General features: G+C 38.3%; 1 protein-coding gene and 1 long non-coding RNA gene across 50 annotated transcripts in view; one reads left to right on the forward strand and one right to left on the reverse strand.

The window, feature by feature from the left end:
- Positions 1 to 23,141, reverse strand: part of LOC139360989 (uncharacterized) — a 30,703-nt gene extending 7,562 nt beyond the window's left edge. Inside the window, exon 1 of the long non-coding RNA XR_011618574.1 lies at positions 23,054 to 23,141. This is a non-coding gene — a long non-coding RNA (uncharacterized lncRNA). The remainder of the gene's footprint in view (positions 1 to 23,053) is intronic.
- Positions 1 to 23,231, forward strand: part of LOC105470366 (zinc finger and BTB domain containing 20) — an 814,500-nt gene that overhangs the window by 672,014 nt on the left and 119,255 nt on the right. For 2 of the 49 annotated variants that reach the window (XM_011722259.2, XM_011722270.2), the window contains exon 1: positions 5 to 22,105. The exons of the other annotated variants lie outside the window; for them this stretch is intronic. The gene's annotated coding sequence lies outside the window, so the exon portion shown is untranslated. Of the gene's footprint in view, positions 1 to 4; positions 22,106 to 23,231 lie in introns of those variants that run through there. 49 annotated transcript variants of the gene reach the window in all.

A 23,231-nucleotide genomic window follows, 5' to 3' on the forward strand; every position in this document is an offset into this window, starting at 1 on the left:
AAATCTTGTTACAATACAGATTTTTATTTGTATTATAAAACTGGAAATAAGCTAGATGTTCAACTCTAGGGTACTGGTACTGGTTAAGTATAGTATACGTATCTATTAGATAGAATTTTGAGCCACTAAATGTTTATGAAGAACCTATAATAGTATGAACTATTTATACTATACATTAAGTTAAAAGGCAGAATACATAGTAATACATATGGTATAATCACACCTTTTTTAACAATAGATTGTGAATCTTGGAAATACAGGATTTTTAAGATTTTTTGTTTTTTTACTTTATTTTCTTAACTATATCATGAACATATCTTAGGGAAAAATTAATATTTCTCTAATATTCAGAAAAATATGAATCTATTCATTAATAAAGACAGCTTATTTACCTAGCCTCACAGAGTGAGACTCTGTCCCAAAAAAGAAGAATATACATACCACAATTCAAACTTTTCTAAGTGATTCAGAGTTATTATCTTGAACTACAATTCAAATTTGTTTATATTGATGAGGGTGTGGAAGTATAAAAATAATGCTACATATTTGAATATTATTTTATGGTTTCCAAACTTCTCAATTAACCATTTGGTCCTTATTCTATAAGATTATTTGTTTTTGTGTTTCTTTACCCTCTGACTGCTATATCTTTAGTTCTCATGCCTTCTTTTCATAGTTTTTATTTTTCTTCTTTCGCTATCAAGTTACCTTTTGTTGTGCAAGTCTCAAAGATCCTCATTCCTTCTCTGATGCATTATTTCTAATCTTCTTTAGACAATAAAACAAAAAAAACTGTGTTTTGATTGTGTGTAAAGTACATGCATGAACTCATTCACTTGACAAATACTGTGAGTCGTGCACTTGTATACTCAGCACTGGAGAGGATACACAGATAAGACAGACCTTGCCCTAGAAGTTTTAATCTAGCAGCAGAGCTGAGACATATGTCTACTTCGCTAGAATTAATAGTGAAAAGTAAAATGCTCTGTAAAAGTAGTACAGATATGATATTCTTGGAGTTCAGAGGAGAGCTAACTGAGGGCTTCATCAGAAGAGATGACACTGGATTTGGGCTTTGAAAAACAAGGAGGATTTGAGCATTCAAAGATAGAAGGAAAGAGCATTATTCTGTCATGAGAAAAGCATGGAAGAATCAAAGGGTAAAGATTCTGCAAAGAAGTAATTGAGTTTAACTTGAGCATGGAGTATGTGAAGGTGAGTAGTGGGAAATAAAGTGGTAAAAGTATACTGGGACCAGAAAGTGAAAGGACTTGATTATTAAGGCAAGGAATTTGTACTTCATTCAGGAGACAGCGGGGAGCTATTGAAAGTTTTTAGTAGCAGAGTAACATAATCAGAGCTGTGCCTCAGGAAGATTAATCTGGCAACAGTGAGTAAAATGGATTGGAGTAGGGAGAGACCAGAGGACACAGGATCAGATAGGAGACTATTACAACAGTCCAGGTGAAAGGCAATGAAGGCCCTAACTAGGGCAGGGGCAGAGGGAATGAACAGAGATGGCACACTGATTTATGAGACGTGGCAGGAGAATTAATCCATTATATTTGGGGGAGTAAGGGAGAGGAAGACACCAAACACATCTCTATGATTTTGAACCTGAGTAGAGTCATAAACAGAAACAGGGCAGCAAAGCAGGAGCAGGGTTGGGAGGGGAAAGCACACGTTTAATTTTGAAAACACTTGAGTGAAGGTGCTGACTGGGTATTTGTGAGCGGTCCACTAGGCTTTTGGAGACATGAGACTACAATGCAGCAGAAGGGCCAGGCTTCGAGATAAAGATTTTGAGTCACCTATGCCTCACTGGATAGAGAAGCAAGAGAAGAGGTTTTTAAAGAGACTTGGAGGGTTTATGTGTGATCTCTTTAATACCAATTTTGGCTGCTCGCAGGTCTTTTTCACTTTCTGTTTGTTCTTAACCATATTTGGAATGCCACATAAATGGTGTGCAGATATGTGAAGCATTGCTGTATGCATACGAACACACAAAATAGATTCTAAAATAATGAACTAGTTTGGAATATAGCTAATGGGGTCAGTTTTACAGTATCCATAGACTATCTTCACTTGTGATATATTCCTGTGTGATATGGTTTGGCTGTGTCCCCATCCAAACCTCATCTTGAATTGTATCTCCCACAATTCCCACATGTGGGAGGGACCCAGTGGGAGGTAATTGAATCCGGGGGGCCTATCTTTCCTGTGCTATTCTCATGATAGTGAATAAGTCTCAAGAGATCTGATGGTTTTAAAAAGGGGAGTTTCCCTACACAAGCTCTCTCTTCTCTGCCACCATGTAAGATGTGACTTGCTGCTTCTTGCTTTCTGCCATGATTGTGAGGCCTCTGCAGCCACATGGAACTATAAGTCCATTAAACCTCTTTTTCTTCCCAATCTTGGGTATGTCTTTATCAGCAGTGCAAAAACAGACTAATACACTGTGTAACCTTAGAGAAATCACTGTACCTCTTACTTCTCTGAGTCTCAGATTCCTCATCAGATAGATGAAGAGATTGATCAAGATCTCTCCGTAACTGGCTGCAAGTAGCCAAAACTGACATAGAAGTAGAATCACCTGAGGAAGGCAGGGGAAGGACAAGGCTCAGGAATCTGTGATTTGTATTTTTTACCTATTTTTTTTATTTTTTAGAGACAGGGGTCTCGCCGTGTTGCCCCAGCCTGGCCTCAAACTCGGGGGGTCCAGTGATCCTCCTGCCTCAGCCTTCCTTCCCAGTCACATTCCACTGTGCCTGGCTGGGAATCTGAAACCTCTCTGTGATTCTGAGACACATCCTGGGTTGGAAATCGCTGGGCTACAAAACCTCTTAGGTTCACTCCAGCTCTTACATTCTAAAGCTTTATCAATATTTAGACAAAATATACATTTTTCATGACTCACTCATAAGGGAGGAAACATCAAAAATGCAAACCTACTGTCAAATTAGGTTCATCAGCCAAATACTCCACCTCTCTCCTTTCTATTAGGAGGACAATATATTTTTTAAAGTATTTGAAAGGCACGATGATTTAGAAATCTCCTGTGATTTTATAAAATGTGAAAGACGTAGTGGGTGCTGAAGGGGTAGGATGGAAGAGAAGAAAACCAGGAAGGCTAGGACATAGCACATATAAAGCATGCTGTTCACCAGCCATACGTGGGGACTGTCTGCATACCCACAGTTGAAGTATGTCTGTGCTCTGCAATTGATTTCAGTGCTCTGGCTATTCTTGTTGAGGCACACAGTCCTTGTGCTGTTTCTGATTGTACCTGTCAGGTTGTATATATAAGCATTTCAGAAGTCCGTCTGTACAGACTCAGCACAGGTTTCGAGTGGAATAAAAGAGCCAGTTGAGATTCCAGTCCAACAGGTGAGCTCTTTCCTTCCTTAATGGGCTCATCTTTAACATACCTCTTTGGTTTGGTTTCCATTATACATTTCATACTTTACCTTTCACATAGCTCTTGCTATTACAGCATTGCCTCAGTTTTCCTAGAACAAACATTCTGAAGCTTCCCCAGAGGCAAGAGCATGCTGTGTTGGGCCACACAGAAGGGAAGGAGAGCACTGAGGTATCAATTCTTTTTTTTTTTTTTTTTTGAGACAGAGTTTTGCTCTTGTTGTCCAGACTGGAGTGCAATGGTGCGATCTCGGCTCACTGCAACCTCCGCCTCCCGGGTTCAAGTGATTCTCCTGCCCCAGCCTTCGAAGTAGCTGGGATTACAGGCCTGTGCCACCACGCCGAGCTAATTTTTTATATTTAGTAGAGACGGGGTTTCACCATGTTGGTCAGGCTGATCTCGAACTCCTGACCTCAGGTGATCCACCTGTCTCAGCCTTCCAAAGTGCTGAGATTAAAGGCATGAGCCACTGCGCCCAGATGAGGTATCAATTCTTTATTCACTTCCTATGTCCTCTTTCTTCCTTTTTCCCATGGAGGACTCAGATGAACTTGATAGGTTAGACCAGATTAACCTAGACTGTAAAAACAGGTTGGAATTATGAAAATCTGAAAGTTCCCAACTTCCAGGCAAAATTTTGACGTCCCATTTTGCTCAACAAGTATGTTTTGAGGAGTTACTCTAAGTAGGGAATTCTGCTTAGCTTGTAAATCAGAAATTAGCAACCAATTTAGTGATTTTGATTGTACACTGGCTACTACCAAAATTCTAGACATAAGTGCAGAGTAGAACTAATGATAATGATGACGTTAGTACTTTACATTTATTTAGTCCTGAACTGTCTTTTCATAAAATTCTCTTTGGTGCCCTTCTAGTCCCCTAAGGAAATCCTTGTTATCCTTGTTTGTCTCACTGTCATCCCCTTCTCCCACTCTTCAGTTCCACAGTTACCCATTTCCTTTCCCCATTCAAACTGCAGCTTCTTGACTTTAATTACACTCAGTTTGGTGATCTGGTAACCTCATTAAAGTAATTTACTCCAAGGTGTGAATGAGGTTTAACCCTCTTGGAGAAATATGTATTTTAAAAAATACCTTGTTAGACAACTGAGTTTCTTTCCCCTATTCAATTAATGGCATGTGAAGCGAGATGTTTTCTGAGTAGAGCCCTCAGTTATATCCCCTTGGCCCTCTGACCTGCAACACACAGTGTTTTATTTACATTTGTAAAAGAAAAACATGAAATCAGCCAAGCAGTCCTATATCTGTCACCCTTTATATATTCTCTCTCTCAGTCAGCTCTACCTCCCTGATGTAACTGTACTTTCAATGTGACATGACACCCCTATATATCAGACATTTACTGACTTCAGCCGTGCAACCATGCTGGACCCATCACCTTGTTTCCTAATCTGTTCCCACTCCAATCCCTGATTCCTGGCTGCATCTTGTATTTATCATCTTAATATTGATCTTTGAATTTACCTCTTTAGATTTTGTTCCCATATTCTGGGAGAGAGTTTAGTAGACAAAGTACAAGTTCTGGGGTAAAAGGCCACTAGTCATGTGACCTTGAACCAGTTATTTACCATCTCTAAGCCTCTGTTTTCTCATATGCAAAATGGGAGTAGTGTAAGAATTAATATAGATAGGATGAAGAATATTAAGAGTTCAATGCATGGAGTTATTATTGTTAATATTATTTATTATCTTTTCTCCCCTCAACAACTTCAATTGGGATTCTCCTTTGATTCTACCTTAGAGAACCTTTCTTGAGTGTTGTATGCTGGTCAGGACTAGTTTCCTGGATGTGACCTTTTTAGCATTGTATACACAAAATAATGTCAGACACTACATATTTTCTGAACAAAGACTTAGGACATAATTTTATAAATGCAGCGTATATATGGGGATAATAAAAGACAAGATTTGAAACCAGATCTGCTCCAGGAAATCAGAGACTTACAGCTTCTATACCTAACCTTAGGATGTGAATTCTATACACTAGACAGAGATGAATTTTAGAATCGTAAGGTAATACTAATGGTAATTAAGAATATGATAGCTCTGATAACCGATTGTATTAAGAAAGGATGGTCAATTACACAAGGAAAAGATGTTAGTATTTCAGGAAGGTGTTTTTTTCTCCTAAAGGAGAAAGCAGAGCCTTTGGAGTCATATTTGTGTTTGCATGCAAATTCTACCACTTCAAATTCATGGACAAAAAGACACTAACTAAATCACCTTGATCAAATTATTAAATTTACCTGAGTTTCAGTGTCCTTATCAGTAACAGATTAATGACACCCAACTTGTAGACTTATTATGAAGATTAGAAATGATGTATAAAAGTCTGGCATATTGTTGGGTCTAAATAAATATATTTCCTGGAAATTGAGAGCCAGGTTTCTCTTCAAGATGAAAAAGGTGCTGAAATTATGCCTGTCTTCCACATATAACCAAGATCTATATTTAAAAGCAAACAAAAACTACTATAGAACATGGAAATAAACATTTCCCACATTTACATTTTTAACCCTAATTTTTCCAGCAAGTATATTCAGATAGGCAGGTTAAATATAAATGAAGTACTTTTTCAACATCAGTTTCTAAAACAGAAACTTTCAAAGGATTCCTGTGTGCTTTAGTAGTGTAGAAATGTCTTTTGTTATTATATAAGGGAAACACAGGGTAATCTGAAACTTTGTCATTTTTAAAAAGCCATTAAGAAATGATCATGTAACATTTATGGAGAGATACTAGAGGTATTTAGTGGAATCTCACTAAAAAGAGACTCCATATTTCTGTATCTTTAATGCTTAATTTCCAAGCGGCAATATTGTTTTTATCTAAATCTTGAGCATTTTAGATAAGTTGAGAAATAGTGTGGTGAGTGGTTTTTGTTTTTTATTTCTAATGAATCAGTAATTTTGACCTTCGTTCCATATGCCTCTTTAATTTACGGTGAATAAGTAATACTGATTTTTCAAAAATTAATACACAATCTCAAGCCCCCAAGTTTTTAAATTATGATATTTCCAATGGCAAATGAAATAACATGCTGTCCATGCAGTTAGTGATTTGAGGCAATTTGAACATCATGATAAGAGAGGGAGGGAATTACAAGCAGTGTTATAATTAAAGGTCTGTTGATTCTTCAGTTTAAATGCCATTGTTGAAAGATTTTTCACTCAGATGTCAAAGTCTGTGGCCAGCCAAAACTTGGCATGCTAGAACTCAGCCCAGGGAAACATTGTGTTCTACAGATTTAAAAACCAAAATCTGTTAAGAACAGAAATGTTGGGCTTGGGCTGATTTCTCATGAATCAGAACCAGAACATAGCCAAATACCACCTCCTCTTTATGAAAGGAAGTAGTGCAGGTGGATGTTAATGGGAAATGTTTGTTCCGATGGGAAATGAAGGGAAATTATCATTAGATATCATCATACAGTACACTGGGTTAGAGTTTTATATCATTAAAGCATGTTTCTTTGGGAAATTAAAAACATTTTAGAAGCCTCTTCTATTTAATTCTTCATGGGTGTTAAGTGGGGAGCAGTATTTACCCATCTTTCAAGATTTACACGTTGAGGTTCAGTTTCTCCACATTTTACATTCCTTGTGACTAGGAAAACTTGAAGTAAAACTTTATTTGCTTAACTCTCTACCTAGAAATATATTTCCAAACACCATCTTGCCCTTTCTTTAATTAAAATAAGTGGCCTGTGGGCTGCATCTAGCTAGCAGATAGAATTTTTTTTAAATGTATGTTTGGTCCATAGAATATTTTAAATAATTTGAGCCAAACTTTAAGGTTAAAGAGATTTCACACCAAAAAAAAAAAAAATCTAGATTTTTTTTTCTTGCTTCTCTTGAAAAATTGGAGATCTGACAACATTAGATCTGCATCCACACGTGGCACCAATATCTGGAACTGAGTAGCAGCTTCTCGCTTCAGACAAACCATGTTCTCTCCCATTTGACAAAGTCCCTATCACCCCATATTTTATGCCACACCTACTTCACTCATTTACTCTTCCACCCTGGCTCCTTGAGGCATTTGACTTTTCTTTCATTGCTTGTGGTAGTTGTATTAAGTTTCCTTGCTTGTGGTATTACCTGTTAAAGTTTCCAAAAATTTCTTTTCATTAAATAATGAATTGCAAAGACTATGCCAAATGATACTGGACAGAGAATTATTGAAAAGAATAAAAGTCAGAATGTAACCAAAATGTCCAAAAATAGGTGATTGTTTAAATTGTATTTTATGCTGATATATCCTTAGAATAGAATACCATGTAGGATTAAAACGTTTATCTTGAAAGAATGAATGCAGATTACTAAACAATGTATACATCAAGATTTTTATGTTGTAGGAGAATATTCATACATACAGAAAAAGAGCTAAAGCGATATGTCACAGCAGTATCCAAAAAAATACATATACAAAAAATATAAACAAATAAGTGAATAAGTAAGTCCCAAGGGCAGCTTTTGTGGGTCCCCTTCTACAGGGCTTTGTTACTCCATTTTGACCTAATGGTTCGAATATATGCTAAAGCTATTTTTTAATTCTCTATCAAAAGCTGACTTTCCTTCTTACCTTTATTCTTTAGAGAATACAATGAAGAATAAGATTTCTGTAGTTGTTTTAAATACTTGAGAAAAGTGTTCTTACTTGCTCACATGCTACACTGCCACTTTGGCAAAGCAAGAGAATCAGTTTCTGTGTTGGCTTTGAGTTAGTTTATTCTTCTAAAGCACCTTTTGATGACACACAAAAAAATTCAAAGCTTTTAAAAATTATCTTGGAACAGAAAAAATACAGATAAACATTGCACTTAATAACTTGACCACAAAAACCCTTAGAGGCTAGGACTGAAACTCATCATCACAAAGGTGTCAGCTTTTTGCCAACCATAGGAAGGAGTGCTCCCAGGTAAAAGCCATCCGAGCATTTATGGAAATTTTTCTGATCCCAGCATTTAGCACAATACCTTGCAGTTAGGAAATGCTCAAAAATACTTCCAGAATAAAATAAAAATAAATTCACATTCCCACCAAGGAATAATTAACCTGCATATAAAAATTCAGTTATCTTTTGAATTAAAATCAAACCATAAAGTTTGGATCTTGCTAACTACTCTAAAAACTTCCAGATATAGTTTGCTTCAGAGTTAATAATGCCAACATTTTTCCTAGAAGAAAAATGTGTATGTGTGTGATTGTATGCATGCATGAGTTTAGGGAAAGGGTAGAAAGCAATAAGAGGTGGTCCTTTCAAAGATGAGTACAGCGATGAGGACTCCAACTCTTAAATATACCTCTTCCTCACAGCAGTCCTAGGTATCCTGTTGATGATTTGATTCTTTTTACCATCTATCTCTAATTCTTAAAGCATTTGAAGCATTCTTCACCTTTACACTCCATAGCATCTGTTTTTATGGTTCTCCTGTTCATCTGAATGATCTTTCATCCATCCTCCCTTTGCCCACAAAATGTAAGTTTGTCTTTCTTTCTCCCCTCACTGCATTCTTGAAATCTGTGGACAGCTTCATGAAATCCACGTAGCTGCAGCTAGATATTTGGACCACTCCCCTAGAGATCTAAGTATCTAGTCCTGGCCTGTAGACTCTGGTACTGCAGATGTGGGTTTCCTGCTGCTCAGTGGACATTTTCACATGTTTCACCCACAGCATCTCAAACTCCTACTGCTATCCTTTGAGTATTCTAGAAGCTAATCAAATTGACCCCAAACACACTTTGTGCTTTCCTATCCCTTGCTTTGATTCTTTGTTTCCCTTGCCTAAAACCTATCTCTCCAATTTCTGATTGTTGGAATTTTTCCCATATTCCAAAGTCCATCTCAAACACTACCTGCTTCAGGTAACTTTGTCAGTGTCCACCACTGACTATCAAATGATATCCTCAAGTCACTGAAACCTACAGAATTTTGTTAGCAACCTTTATGGTATTATCTTATTTGCATTGTGTTTTAGTTATGTGATATTTCTTTTCTCCCATGTTCTAAGTACTAGGATTATTGCTTCTAATCTTTGTAGCTACTTTCTAGAGCTTATGTCCTAGCAGAGTCCCTTGCTCACAGCAGGTGCTTATTAAATATATATTGAATGAAATTGGATTTATGTATTGATGGTTGCGCATTGAGCGTGTGTTGTGATTTGGGAGACCCAAAACATCCACCTGCCCAAACTATCTCTTCCATTTTCCAGGCCATAATGTCTTGCTTTGGGACTTTCTCTTGTACAAATGTGAGGAATTTCCACAAATGTAGTCTTTTGTTCCCTAGCTAAGTACACTATTGGCTGGGTAACATGTGAGTTCTGCTACTAGATAAGCTACACTTGTTATCTCCTAAGAGGGAGCAAAGTCCTAAAAAAGAATAGGCCAAAGGTGAGATATGTTCTCATGGAGGCAGCAGATAGGAAAAGGTCCATGAAAAAGACAGAATCACAGACGGGAACTTGGACTGCGCCATTTATTAGTTGTGTGCCTTGCTTGTCTCATCTGTAAAACTAGATGATAATAATAATGATACCTACCTTAGACGTTATGAGAACAAAGTAAGGAGGTGTAAAGTGCTTACAATAATATGAGGCACATTGTGTTAGTGAGGGTTGACTATTATTATTTACATATGGCATACATATATGGGATATATATAGTGTATATATACCCATATATTAAGTATACTCTTTCTCCCCTCACTGCATTCTTGAAATCTGTGGATAGTTTCATGAAATCTACGTAGCTGCAACTAGATATTTGGATCACTTCCTTAGAAATCTTAAGTATCTAGTCCTGACCTGTGGACTGTGGTACTGCAGATGTAGGTTTCCTGCATATATATATTATATGCTTAAAACATAATGCACACACACAAATGTACATATATATATTTGTTAATTATTGTCGCAAAGGAAATCCTGGATAGTCAGAGACTTTAAATGTCTGAAGACTGGGAATGTATAAGAGGAGAGATGAGGCTTTGTCACACAGACCTGAGGTAAAGCTCAGCACTGCTACAGGAAATACCTGTCTTTTATATTAGTTTTAAAGATTAAATGGCCTTGTCATCAGCATAATCATCCTAACATTGGACATTGGACCTCCTTCTTTTGGTGATTCCTAGCCCTTTTTTTTCTTTTCTTTTTCTTTTTTGTTTTGTTTTTGTTTTTGTTTTTGTTTTTGAGACAGAATCTCACTCTGTCACCCAGGCTGGAGTGCAATGGTGCGATCTTGGCTCACTGCAACCTCCAGTTCCTGGGTTCAAGCAATTCTCCTGCCTCAGACTCCTGAGTAGCTGGGATTACAGGCGTGTGCCACCATGCCTGGCTAATTATTGTATTTTTAGTAGAAACGGGGTTTGATCATGTTGGCCAAACTGATCTCAAGTTCCTGACCTCAGGTGATCCACCCGCCTTGGCCTCCCAAAGTGCTGGGATCACAGGCATGAGCCACCGCACCTGGCCACTATCCTTTTCCTGAACTACACATTTGTTTTCTTGACAAATTAGATTTCAGATTTTTGTTCTGGACCAAACTTAGAAGAAACAGGTGGTACTGTTTCAGAAAAATGGTGTCAGTACAAGCTAATGATTTCAAATTATTAATAATTTAATACAGTAGTGAAATGTTAAAATATGTACCAATTAATATGCACCAAGCCTAATAGAGAACAAACACTCACCAAACTGTAGCTAAATCCCTAATCTAGAACAAACTTACCAGTCAGACCAGGTTTTATAAAAAATAAAATATCTCCTACCTATGGAAATAATTACATTACAGATTTTACAACGGGGTTTTTTTTTTTTTTTTTTTTTTAAGTACAAGAATTTAGGTTTTTACCTAAAAAACAGCAGTCCTTTCCACTTAGTTCTATTTGAAGGGAGTGTGTGGGGATTGGGGGAGAAGGAAAAACGAAGGGGAAAAAACAGTCTTGAGAACATCTACAAACTCCTGGATATTTAGAGCTGAAAGAAAAAGAACCTTGTAATGTACCTTCTCGCATTTAGTCCTGTTATTGTAGTGCTGTGATGTGGCACTTAATGCTCTAGGGGACCTAGAGCAAGTGTTACAAATGCAACCAAAAGTCTCATGAAAATGAGCCTCTTAACAGTGTGTGAGCTGGTCTGCAATGGCCTCAGGAAATCCCCCCAGCTATTCACGTCCTTTTTATCCACTACATTCTCTGACTCAAAGGGAAACCTCCCTTCACCTCCTTGACCAGAATTGAGCAGACATTGATTTGGTTACCTAGAGCTTTATTTATTCATTTATTAGTCTTCGTCATTTGTATTCCACTAGAACAAAAGAATGTATCTTTTCTTTGCATTAATCTAAGTTTAAAGATGTGCAAATGTGTTTGTGGGAGAGTGCATATTTATGTTTATGTAATTTTTTGGGTAGCTTGCTTTAATTTAAAATATTTTCTGTCAAAACTGTAGTACATAGAGCCTCCCCATCACCATCATCATGCAGAATGACTATACTTGACACATTAGCTGAATTCCTAAAATGGTTTCACGTAAAGTGTGCCTTTTAAAAGAGAATCATGTTTTTCTATTCACTTCTGTGATTAGGTTAAGTGTCACATCGGAAAAATAAGTGGCCCAATGCATATGTTTTTTTTAAAAAATTAAGAATCACAACTTTCACCTCAGTGATAATGATGCATTTATCTATGGACACTTTATGTGCATAAATTGCCCCCCAAGAAAAGCCAATAAAAAGTGAATATAATTAAACAGCAGATAGTTTGAAAGCAAGTGCCACTTGTAAAACCACCGTACTGAAGGCAGCAGGAAATTTGGAGACGTGTAAATCAGGAATTGTCCTCAAGGAGCATATAGTCTAGTTAAGGATGCATAGCAGAAAAGACAGAATTGTATACACAATTAAAGATTCAAATAGCAATTCAATATATTCAGAGATATTCTTTCCACAATTAATGATTTATGTTGAAATTATACCACATAGTTAATTTCCCTTCCATTTTAGAGGACTTACTGAGTACCACATACTATGACAACTATCTAAATAGCAATAATGCATTATGAGCTCTTCACTGAATTCAACTTAAGCGAAATTCAATTTTGTTTAAACAAAGTTTGGACAATTCAAGCAATAATACTTTGTTTTGTGGTAGACTACATGTTCCTGTTCTTTTAAATGTTGATGTGCAGTAGCTTTGTTACAGATTTCCTTCAAGAATACTTGTTGAACTAGTGGACATTTCTAAGTAGATTTTTTATATTAAGCAATCAAGAAGTAGCCTTCGAAGATATTTTCACTCCCTCAATACCAGCTTTGGATGCTGTGTTTTTTTCAGTTTTATAGTACTTAATTTGTTCTTACTTAGGGAATATGTTCAAAGTTGAGTTGGCCAGAATGGAAACATTGTAAATTCTGCAGCAGTGTCTGTTTCATGTATAAACTAATCATGATCAAAATGGAGATCCTATAGGGACCTAAAGGAAATTAACATCCTTAGTTACCACCTTAGCTGTAACCTGACAAAGGGATGTAAGTTCAGGGGGAACTTTGGAGGCATATACAACTTAGATGTCTAAAAATACTCAAGCCTACCATACCCAATATATCTGTATATATCTTTACTCTCCTGCTAAAGAGTAAATAACACCAACCAAATCAGTAACACCAACCAAATGAGATTATTAGTTTATAAAGCATTTTGGATACATCATCCATTTTGATCTTCAGAACAATTTGTAAGATTGATAAGGCACATATTATTCATATTTTACAAAGGAAAAATCTATGAAATTTAAAAGGACAGATGATTTGCTTAAGGACACAGAGCTCTTAAAAGGTACAGCTGCATCTCCTGATGCACCAGTGTGACTGGCTCAGAGGAAACAGCAACCCAAACAGAATCTTTGCTACACAGCTGTCCTGCAAGGCACAGGGGGGTTGCCAAAAGGTGATGTGCACACATGAGTCTTCAGAGGAAGGATGGGCCCTCAGGCCAAAAGTCATATATCAGTATGATTTCACGAAAGAAGGAAAAGAGATTGTTCTCTTTGATGAGGTGGTTTTCTCCACATATATAGAGCTGTTGAGAAATACTGCAAATTTTCATTCCTCAGAGATTGGATAAAATTCTGATGATTTTCCATGAAAATCATAGTTGTGTCTAATCTGGTTGCATCTGAGTTGTTTTCAACCTACTCAGAGTTTGGACTTGAACATCTACAAAGATCTCAGTCCAGATCAGGACCATCCTTCCCACATACCAGGATATATATTTTTTCTATTGAAAAAATATGTGACTATAATCAATTGTTGAGTGAGCTCCCTGGAGCTTCTTACTTATTTGAGAATATGGTATGGAAATGAAAGCGATCATGGCCACTTTACACTGAGTGTCAGTGGAAATTGATAAAGAATTGTGGTTCTGAATCCCACAAGCCATAGACGTTCACTGGTATACAGAATTCAAAGCTGTCACTAAATTCTGCTACCTGATAAATAGGTTGACTTTCAAATCAAGAAATTTAGCACTTGGTTCTAGAGACTAATAATGCCAGCAGATCCTCCATTCAGTATCACACCCTTTAAACATCTACAGACTTCTAACCTTAAGTTTGGCCTGGAGAATTGGACATCTGGAGCTTCCTGATCTTTTTTTCCATATTACTACCTGGGAGCCCTAGTTAATATTAAATATGAAGGCAATATCACCAACAGTGTGGTCCCAGGATCCTTGCAATCCAAATTGATGTTTCTTCTATAATAATAACCCTGAGGTTGTAAAGTGTTTTCATATGCATGATCTTGTTAACGCCTACATTAACTTTTCACATAAAGCAATTTATTATTATTAATTATTATTATTTCCGTCTTACAGATGAGGAGACAAGTAGACTAAGAACATAACCTAAAGTCACATAGCTGGCAAATGACAGAGTCACCATGACACCTAGATTAGCAGGTGATCTCACTCAGAGTCCAACGTGTTTTTTCATTAGCCTTGATGAACCTCACAGATTTGTCCTATGACAGTTCTTCTCAGCTAGGCTTTAGAATGACCTGAAGGGCTTGTTAAAATATACACACTCAGACATCCACCTCTGAGCATCTGATTCAGTAGGTCTAGAATAAGACACAAGAAGTTACGTTTCTAACAAGTTTCTAGGCAATGCTGATGCTGCTGGCCCAAGGACTACTCTTTTAGGAGCACTATCCTATAGAATGTATGCAGTAACTGAATGGCAATGACACACTAAGGCAAAAGAGTCTTATTAGAATAAAGTTTGAATAGGGGCTGGGTGGAGTGGCTCACACCTGTAATCCAGCACTTTGGGAGGCCCAAGTGGGAGGATCATTTGAGGTCAGGAGTTTGAGACCAGCCTGAGCAACATAGCAAAACCTCATCTCTACAAAAATGTAAAAATTAGCCTGCCATGGTGGCACACACCTGTGGTCACACCCAGCTACTCGAGATGCTGAGGCTGGAGGATCCCTTGAGCCCAGGTGGTTGAAGTTGCAGTGAGCTGTGATCACACCACTGCACTCCAGCCTCGGTGACAGAGCAAGACCCTGTCTCCAAAAAAAAAAAAAAAAAAAAAAAAAAGCAGGGGGAGGTTGTTTTTGTTTTTTTGCCTAGGCTGCCTCATGCTTCTTTTTTGTGACTTCTGTTAAGAAAGCTTAGAAAAAAGTGTGGGGTGGGGGTCTAGCAAGAGCGCACTCACTTCTGAATGCGTTTAGGTCTCTGGCACTCAAGAAATGGACACTGAAACCCATCTCTTTGCTTCTAACTAGAGCTACTGTTGTAGATTAACTTGGAGATACAATTGCCAAACCACCAGTGAAGAGTTACTATAAGATAGGACGTAGGCAAATGTGATTAGATGGATCTGCAGCCAACTGATCAATTAACCAACAAGCATTAGATTGATTGGTTTATGTCAACTTAGAAGGAAGCTCTTAGTGTCAGGAGAAAGGACTCTCCTTGACTTATCCTAGTCAATGTTTTTCTGAAGACTGGTAAGGGTTCTTGTATCACAAGCTCAGTTTGAACCAGTAAGGTAATATATCTGCTAAAATAATTATTTTAAAGGGCTAAGAAATACTTCAGCTGTGTTGAAAGATTATGTCCAGATCAAGGTAGCTGACGGTCCCTATGTTAATTTCTTATGGCTGTTATAACAAATTATCACAAGCTTGGTGGTTTAAAACAATGCAAATGTATTCTCTTACAGTTCTGAAACCAGAAGTCTCAAATCAGTTTCACTGTACTAAAGTAAAGGTGTTGGGAGGGCTGGTTCCTTTTAGCGGCTATAAAGGATAATCCGTTTCTTTGCCTTTTCTATCTTTTGGAGGACCCTGCACTCCTTGGTGCATGACCCCTTCTTCAAATAACTCCAACCTCTTGTTTCTGTCATCACATCTCCTACTACTACTCTGATCCTCCTGCCTCTCTCTTATATGAACCTTTGTGATTACAGTTAGAGTCCACCTAGAAAATCCAGGATAATCTTCTCATTTTAATAGCCTTAATTTAATCATATTTGCAAGACCCCTTTGCCATGTAAGGTACCATTCAAAGGTTCTGGGGATTAGGACATAGATATCTTTTGGGGGGGGGCATTCTTCAGCCTACTATAGTTCCTTTGTGGTGTGTTTATCAGACTACATTAGGAATATTGTACCCCTTTCTCAGCACCAGGATTTAAGAGTTCCTTCACTAAAATATGTCCAAAAGAGAGGGAATCTGGAATCAAGAGTATAAAAGCCATCTTTCGAAGTATGAGTGAGAAGAGTGTGGAACCAGGGACAGACAGACTGGGTTCCAGCACTAGTTCACTTCTACCAAGTTTTTTTACCTTAAGCTTGTCAGATAAAATCTCTCTGCCACTCAGCTCTTCTCTGTAAACTGAGAGAACCAGAGAGTTTCCTAAATACCTTCTGCATCTATAAAATCTGTCAGGCTGTTTCTAAATGGCATGTAAAAACCAAGTGCTTACCATCTCTAATATTCAAGATAAATCTTGTCCACTATTCTTTTGAATTCAAAATTCACTTAAATTTTGAATTTAGAACGTGTTTTCTAAGTACTTCTTGCTATAAAAATAGAGGCGATACTATGAAAATAACCAAAACAAGTGCTTTTCACTAGCTAATTCTTAAATACTATACCCTCAGATATTATTTTCCAACCATCACTAATCTTAGGATAAAGTATGCCCCTTTTACATGTTGAAAACTTGACACACAGAAAAATTTGTATTTACACATGAAGAACGAAGAGAATTAAAATTTGTTGCTTCCAGCTTTTCTGGGAGATCATCTACCACCATGGCAGGTGTGATGCTGGACAATACATTAAATATACCAGGTAGAGTGGAAAGAGCTTGTCTTGGAAGAGCTCAGTCTCAAGGAATGAGTAACTAACCGGAAGACAGTCACTGAGAGACTGCTATCATTATCACAGGGGTCCGAAAGGTGGGAAAGGGCTGTTTTATATATGTACTATGTCTTGTTCTCAGATAAGAGCATAGGACTTGACCACTGGTTCTCAAAAGGAAATATGGACTAGTTGGATACAAATCTCTCTATAGCTTGAGAGTCATCTTAAGAACACCAGCTTTAAATGATATTTTACAGAGGGCCACAAAAAATAATTTGGAGGAAGTTTATAAGGAGGAAGTCTTGGAGAGCTGAACCAGAAAAGATGCTTGAAAGTAAATCAAATTATGAGATATATTGAAATATGGCATTTATTATTATGTGCAGAGTATGCGTGGAATTTTGAACTAAAAGCTGAAGAAGCAAAGATCTAGAAACCTTCATGCATAGTAAATAAATTAACCCTTTATTCTCTTATTTTCTGTACTCCCTATATTTGATGACTTATTCATACAAATGTACACTAAAAAGGCCTAATAAACTATGTTCTACCATGGGTGCATTTACCTGTTCGTGCACATGTTTTAAGCTCATTTTTCTGGGAGTGTTTCTTTAGTATCATGTAGAAACAGTATTTCAAAGGCCAAGAATTCTTTGGAAAAAGGAGAGGGGATTGTGTCTGTTTATGACCGTCCAACTTTCCTAAGCTTATTAAATTAGGATATGTTGTCCCTTTCTTCTATATTTGAAGATTATTCTAGTAATATGTTTGGAGATTTAAAAAAAAAAGCTGCCAAATAAGGCAGGGCTAATAAATGGGTTAATAAGTCATTGAAAACCCATACGTTCAGTATGCTCTACCACTCAGGACTTAGTCTCATTTTCTACTCCAAAATATCAGAGTTTTCATTGGTATTTTTTTATATTGGAAACTATATAGTATAAGAAAATCAGGCCGGGCGCGGTGGCTCAAGCCTGTAATCCCAGCACTTTGGGAGGCCGAGACGGGCGGATCACGAGGTCAGGAGATCGAGACCATCCTGGCTAACACAATGAAACCCCGTCTCCACTAAAAATACAAAAAAAAATTAGCCGGGCGTGGTGGCAGCGCCTGTAGTCCCAGCTACTCGGGAGGCTGAGGCAGGAGAATGGCGGGAACCCGGGAGGCGGAGCTTGCAGTGAGCCGAGATCGCGCCACTGCACTCCAGCCTGGGCAACAGAGCAAGACTCCGCCTCAAAAAAAAAAAAATCAGCTTATGAGCAGGTCATCAGCTCTGGAAATATCTGCCCATGAGAAAAAAAATGTGATTGGAATTCTGTCACCAAGGAAATGTTTTAAAAATCTGTTTATTTCATTGCCAAACAAAAAGCTTCAAATAGTTATCTTTGTTTTGCAATGACTTTAATTCTTTTGCCCATTCATTTATTACATAGCTACTATACACTGATCATTTAGAAGAAAAAAGCACCCTAAATGATTATGCAAACCTTAAATATAACTATATGTTTGTGTGTATTCATATGCTTTTTTAAAGAGCACATTTGTGACAGGAAGTGAAGAATGGCATAGTCGGGGGAAAATTAAAGAGACACGATGTAATTATCCGAACTGGAATTAAGCCAATTAATAACCCTTGTGCTAACACTACCCTCAAAGTGCTGAAAATGCCGTCAGATATTTAAATGCCCTGGGTGGTCATGGTCAGCAATCTTCCCTTCATCCATTTTCAACACCGTGCAGGGACATGGCTCACCCTGGTTTCTGACAAAGGACTACACCTGAAGTGAGCTACAGAAGAAGGACAGATTCTATAATTCGAAAACAAGATTCTCTCAAGTGGTTGTGCACAAATTATTACTGATCTCCAATGAAATAAAAATTCTAGTGTTTTTTTCATCTGCTCATTCATTCAACACACATTGACTGAATACCTACTGTGTGCCAGTATAGTACTGTGGCTGAGAGTGCAGGCTTTAAAGTCAGATTGCCTGGATTTAATTCCCAGCTCCTCACTTACTAGGCATGTGATCTTGAGAAAGTTATACAATCTTTCTATACCTCAGCTTTCTTATCTATGAAATGCAGATATTGGTAGTACCGCATTCATAGAGTTCTTGTGATGCTAAAGTATGATTTTAAAATGTAAAGTGCTTAGCAGAGTGCTTAGAGCAAAACCAATTAGTAATATGTTGGCCGTCATTATTATTATGAGCCAGGAAATATAGTAAAATCTGGAAACAAAGAAATAACACAACCCCAGATGACCTAACATCCTTGAAGTTTAGATTTTAGGAATTTAGTTCTAAACTTTATAATCTCTACTGCTAATACTTTCTAGTAGAGGTCTGTATATTAGATCCTTGCTTTGCTATATGCTTTCATGTCGTGAACCTACATGCTTTGAATATAGCATACTCAGGACATCCATAATATACAGTTTTGTTTACACCCTCAAGGTACGCCTTCCTCCATGATAACTACCATGTAATGACTAGCTGTGTACTTTATATGTTTGCTCATGTCATCCTTAAGACAACCCTATGGAACCAATATCATCACCTTTTACAGAAAGGAAAACTGAGGCTCTCAGAGTAGCTGTGACTTTTGCAGTGTTGTATATAAATGTGTGTTTGCTCCAAAGCTCTTGTTCTTTTTTCTCCGTTCACCAACGCACATTTACTAAGCACTCCACCGCTTTCTTCTGGGCTCTTGCCTATCAGGTACTTTGGGGCTTGCCAAAGGATCTGCCTTTATCAAAATCACTGATTCCTTCCCCCTTTCCACATCAATTGACTGTAGGCCATGTGTTTTAGGCATGGCATAGCAGCCATTGTTGAAGAGGTTGGTGTGCAAATAAATTAAATTACTCTGGCTATGACTTCTCTCAGATTACTTGTCTTTGAGTGGGCTCCCAGGTGCCTGACATTTCTTTCGGTTTTCTTCTTTCTCCCTAAGTAGCAACGTTGTTGCTGAAGCATGACTGAGAGATGGTTTTCGCTTTCATACACACCCTGAGTCTTGTTTTAGGGCAAGAAACCTAATCTCTCCAGTAACATCTGATGGCACTGTTCTCTTCATAAACACCTCTTTCGCCATTTAAAAACTGGACCTTCAGTTACCCATTGTCAAAAGGGAATCCTTACTGCACATGATCATATGTGTCCTCAAAAAGATAACATCACTTTCGTGGGCAGGAAAGATAGTTTCCCCTTTTTAGTAGCTCATTTTCAATTGAAATATATCGGAAGAGTTGTACACACCTAATTCTCCAGGTGGAAAATCTCATCAGTGCTTTAAAGCTACATAGTATGCTGAAAGACTCAATCCCTTTCACCCACAATGTGCCTGTATTTTAGAAGTGAGGTGTATGAGGAAAACCACATCTTCTCACATGGTGATATACAGCAGATGATGTTCATAGAGCGAATTGTAAATTCAGGGTGAGGTCTTTGTAGATCAATCCACTAGCCTTCATTAGCTTGAAAATGTGACACAAGTTATATCTTGCTGAGACAAGGCCTCTACAATATTATATTTTTCTGCTTTTCTCCAAGAATGAATTAAAGACTTAAATCCCTTTTTCCTAGCATTCAAAATGGTCTCTCTCTCTCTATGTGTGTGTGTGTGTATATATACGTGTGTGTATATATACACACACATACATAAACACATATATAAAGTGGAAATATATTTATATATGTAATTATATTTCCATTTGGCTATTTAAACATTTTGAAAAATTGGAGGTTTGTACACTATATATAGGTGGAGTAATCTTATTTGGGAGGCAAGGGTGATTTTCATACCTGTTGGGCCAGATCTTCAAAGAATACTCTAGGTTAGCTGGTGTGGTGGAAAGAGCACTGGCCTGGTGGGCTCCTGGAGTCCTGGTGTCTAGTGTCGACTCTGGGCCTCAGTTTCCTCTCTGTTAAACCGGGAGGGGCAGAGATTGATCTCTGGGGCTTTTTCTAGCTCTGTATTCTCTGGGTCTGCGAATCGCCTTCAGTGTCTGCCATAGTCTGCCTTGCCAGCTCTGTTTGTCACAAAGATTAATCCATTTTAACTGTACCTTGGAGTGCACCCGGGAGAGGAGGATGGATGGATTGTTTTGCACCTAATATTGCATCAGAACTTTTGCCTTTTTAGATGAGATCGTGCCGTGCCTAAAATCTGTCTGCCTATCTGCCCACTGACTTTGTCTGTGCTGATCTCTTGCCACGGTGCCTCTTCTTCCAGCATCCATCTCCCTCCAAGATCTAGATTCGGCATCTGACTGTACCTGTCTTGTTCTCTGCAGCATCTGTCTGCTACACTCCTAGACCATCGTTAATAAACTTTCATACATTACACGAAAACCCCTAATATGCTGGCACCTGCACATAAATATCTATGGTTCATGAAACTAGGGGAGAAAACTCCATTTTTTAAAGACCTCTATCTAGTGCCATTTGTATTTGCACTTTTTGTTTAGTTGTAAGTTTTAATAGTTCCCCCTTTGAGGATTTGTCAGTACGAGCAGTATTGCTTATCAGAACACACCAACAGTCTTTTTGTAATATTCGCTTTTCCCCTTTGGTTCAGCCGAGCCTGCTGACAGATCATTCAAATTCAATTGTTTTATGTCTAAGCCGAACAGCTAATTAAAGTAGGGATGATTAACCTGACTGGCAGTGCCGCTCTCCCTCTCGCGCTCTCTCTCCTTCTCCTTTTCTCTCTCTCTCTCTCCTGTTCCAATCAGTCTTTTTCTCACACACTCTCTCTCTCCCCGTCTCTCCTCTCTCTCCCTCTCTCTGCCTCTCTCTCTCCCTCTCTCCCTCTCTTCCCCCTCTCTCTTCCTCTCTCTCTCTCAGTCTCTCTCTCCCTCCCTCGGTTGGTGTCTCTCTCTCTCTCTCTCTCTCTCTGTCTCTTGCTCTACTGTTTTTTTTTCCTCTCTCTCTCTCCTAAACGTGGTCTGCTTGCTGATGGCAGAATGGCACTCGGAGATTTGTGCATTGTGTCTGGTTTCCTACGGGCAGGCTGACCCAGTGCCTCCAGGGACTTATCAATAGACCACTCAGAAGAGACACAGACAGGAGAGAGGAGGAGGGGTGGGGGGAGAGAGAGAGAATCAATATCAAGAATAGAAGGAGCTCCGAAGCCATTTTTTTTTTAAAGAAGTATCGGGACTTGGGAGAGGGTGACAAAGAAGGTTTTTCAAAGAGGCAGTGGAGGAGGTTCTAATAAATTTGGAAGGAAACAGTTCCCTGTCTTGGGAAAAGGAGAACTCCTGACTGATTAGCATTCACACCAGGTATGAGATGTTCGCTACCCCTTATCACTGTGTCGCAACCGAGATGGAAAAGCCTTTTTTTTTTTAGGAGACCGAGGGAGCATGTATTTTGCTGTGTTTGTTGTTGGGGGGTAAGAGGGGCGGCGTGAGAAGCTGTGGGCATTTGTGTATGAGAGCAGAAAGAATGGAAGCAGTACAACGGGGGGTGGGAAAGAGTATGGAGTATGTTACTGTCTTCCCTGTCTTTGTGCACCCCTGGGGGGTTACCCAAGTTCATTTCTAGCAGGTGGATTTAGACGGGAGTTACTTAACGCTTGACCGCCAGTTTTGAAAAAAAAAGAAAAAGAAAAAAACGCTGCTTCCTATGTCTATTAAAGGAAGCTCCAATTTCTCTCTCTCTCTTTCTCTCTCTCTCTCTCCCTTCTCTTTTCCTCTCTCTTCCTCTCTCTCTTCCTCTCTCTCTGCCCCCCCCATTCCCTCTTCCCCTCTCTCCCTCTCCCTCTCTCTTCTTTTTTTCCTCTTCTAACCAGACAGCGGGAGGGTTTCTGGCTCCCAGCCAGCCCAAAAGCCTCTAAGTGTTTTGCACTTGTTTCAGGGAGTAGCTGCCCGGGGATTTTTCAGCATTTTCACTAGAGAACAAAGAGTTCTTTACAAAGGGAAGGGTGCGGGGGGGGCGGGTGGGGGGAGTGAGCTTAATGTCTGATATATGTTTTTCTATTTTTATTAGTTTTTCGCCTAAAAAGAAAGAGACAGGAACAGAACATTCACTCTATAAAGACACAAAGACATTCAAAAGAAATCCAGTTATCTTTTCTCCCCATCATCCCAATATATATATATATGTGTTCATGAAAAAATTAAAAAGAAAAAGACTAATTAAGTTGCATATGTTGCTCTTTTCTTCTCTTTTAATCTTTCCAAATCCAACTGTTCTTATGCTCACTTTATGCTATTTTTTTTTTTACTCACAATAAAAGTTGTTCAGGATGCATCTTCTGTTATCATCTCTTTACCCTTTCTGGGTCGCCAAAATCTTGTGGAAGAAAGAACCAAAGTCCATCAAATAATCCATTTGGTGACTAGAACATCTTCTACTTTTGCCACTTGAGTAAAAAGTTAATTATGGAATTTGGGTTCCCAAAATACC

The sequence above is a fragment of the Macaca nemestrina genome, chromosome 2 (genome assembly GCF_043159975.1).
Source record: "Macaca nemestrina isolate mMacNem1 chromosome 2, mMacNem.hap1, whole genome shotgun sequence".
Taxonomy (NCBI): Eukaryota; Metazoa; Chordata; class Mammalia; order Primates; family Cercopithecidae; genus Macaca; species Macaca nemestrina.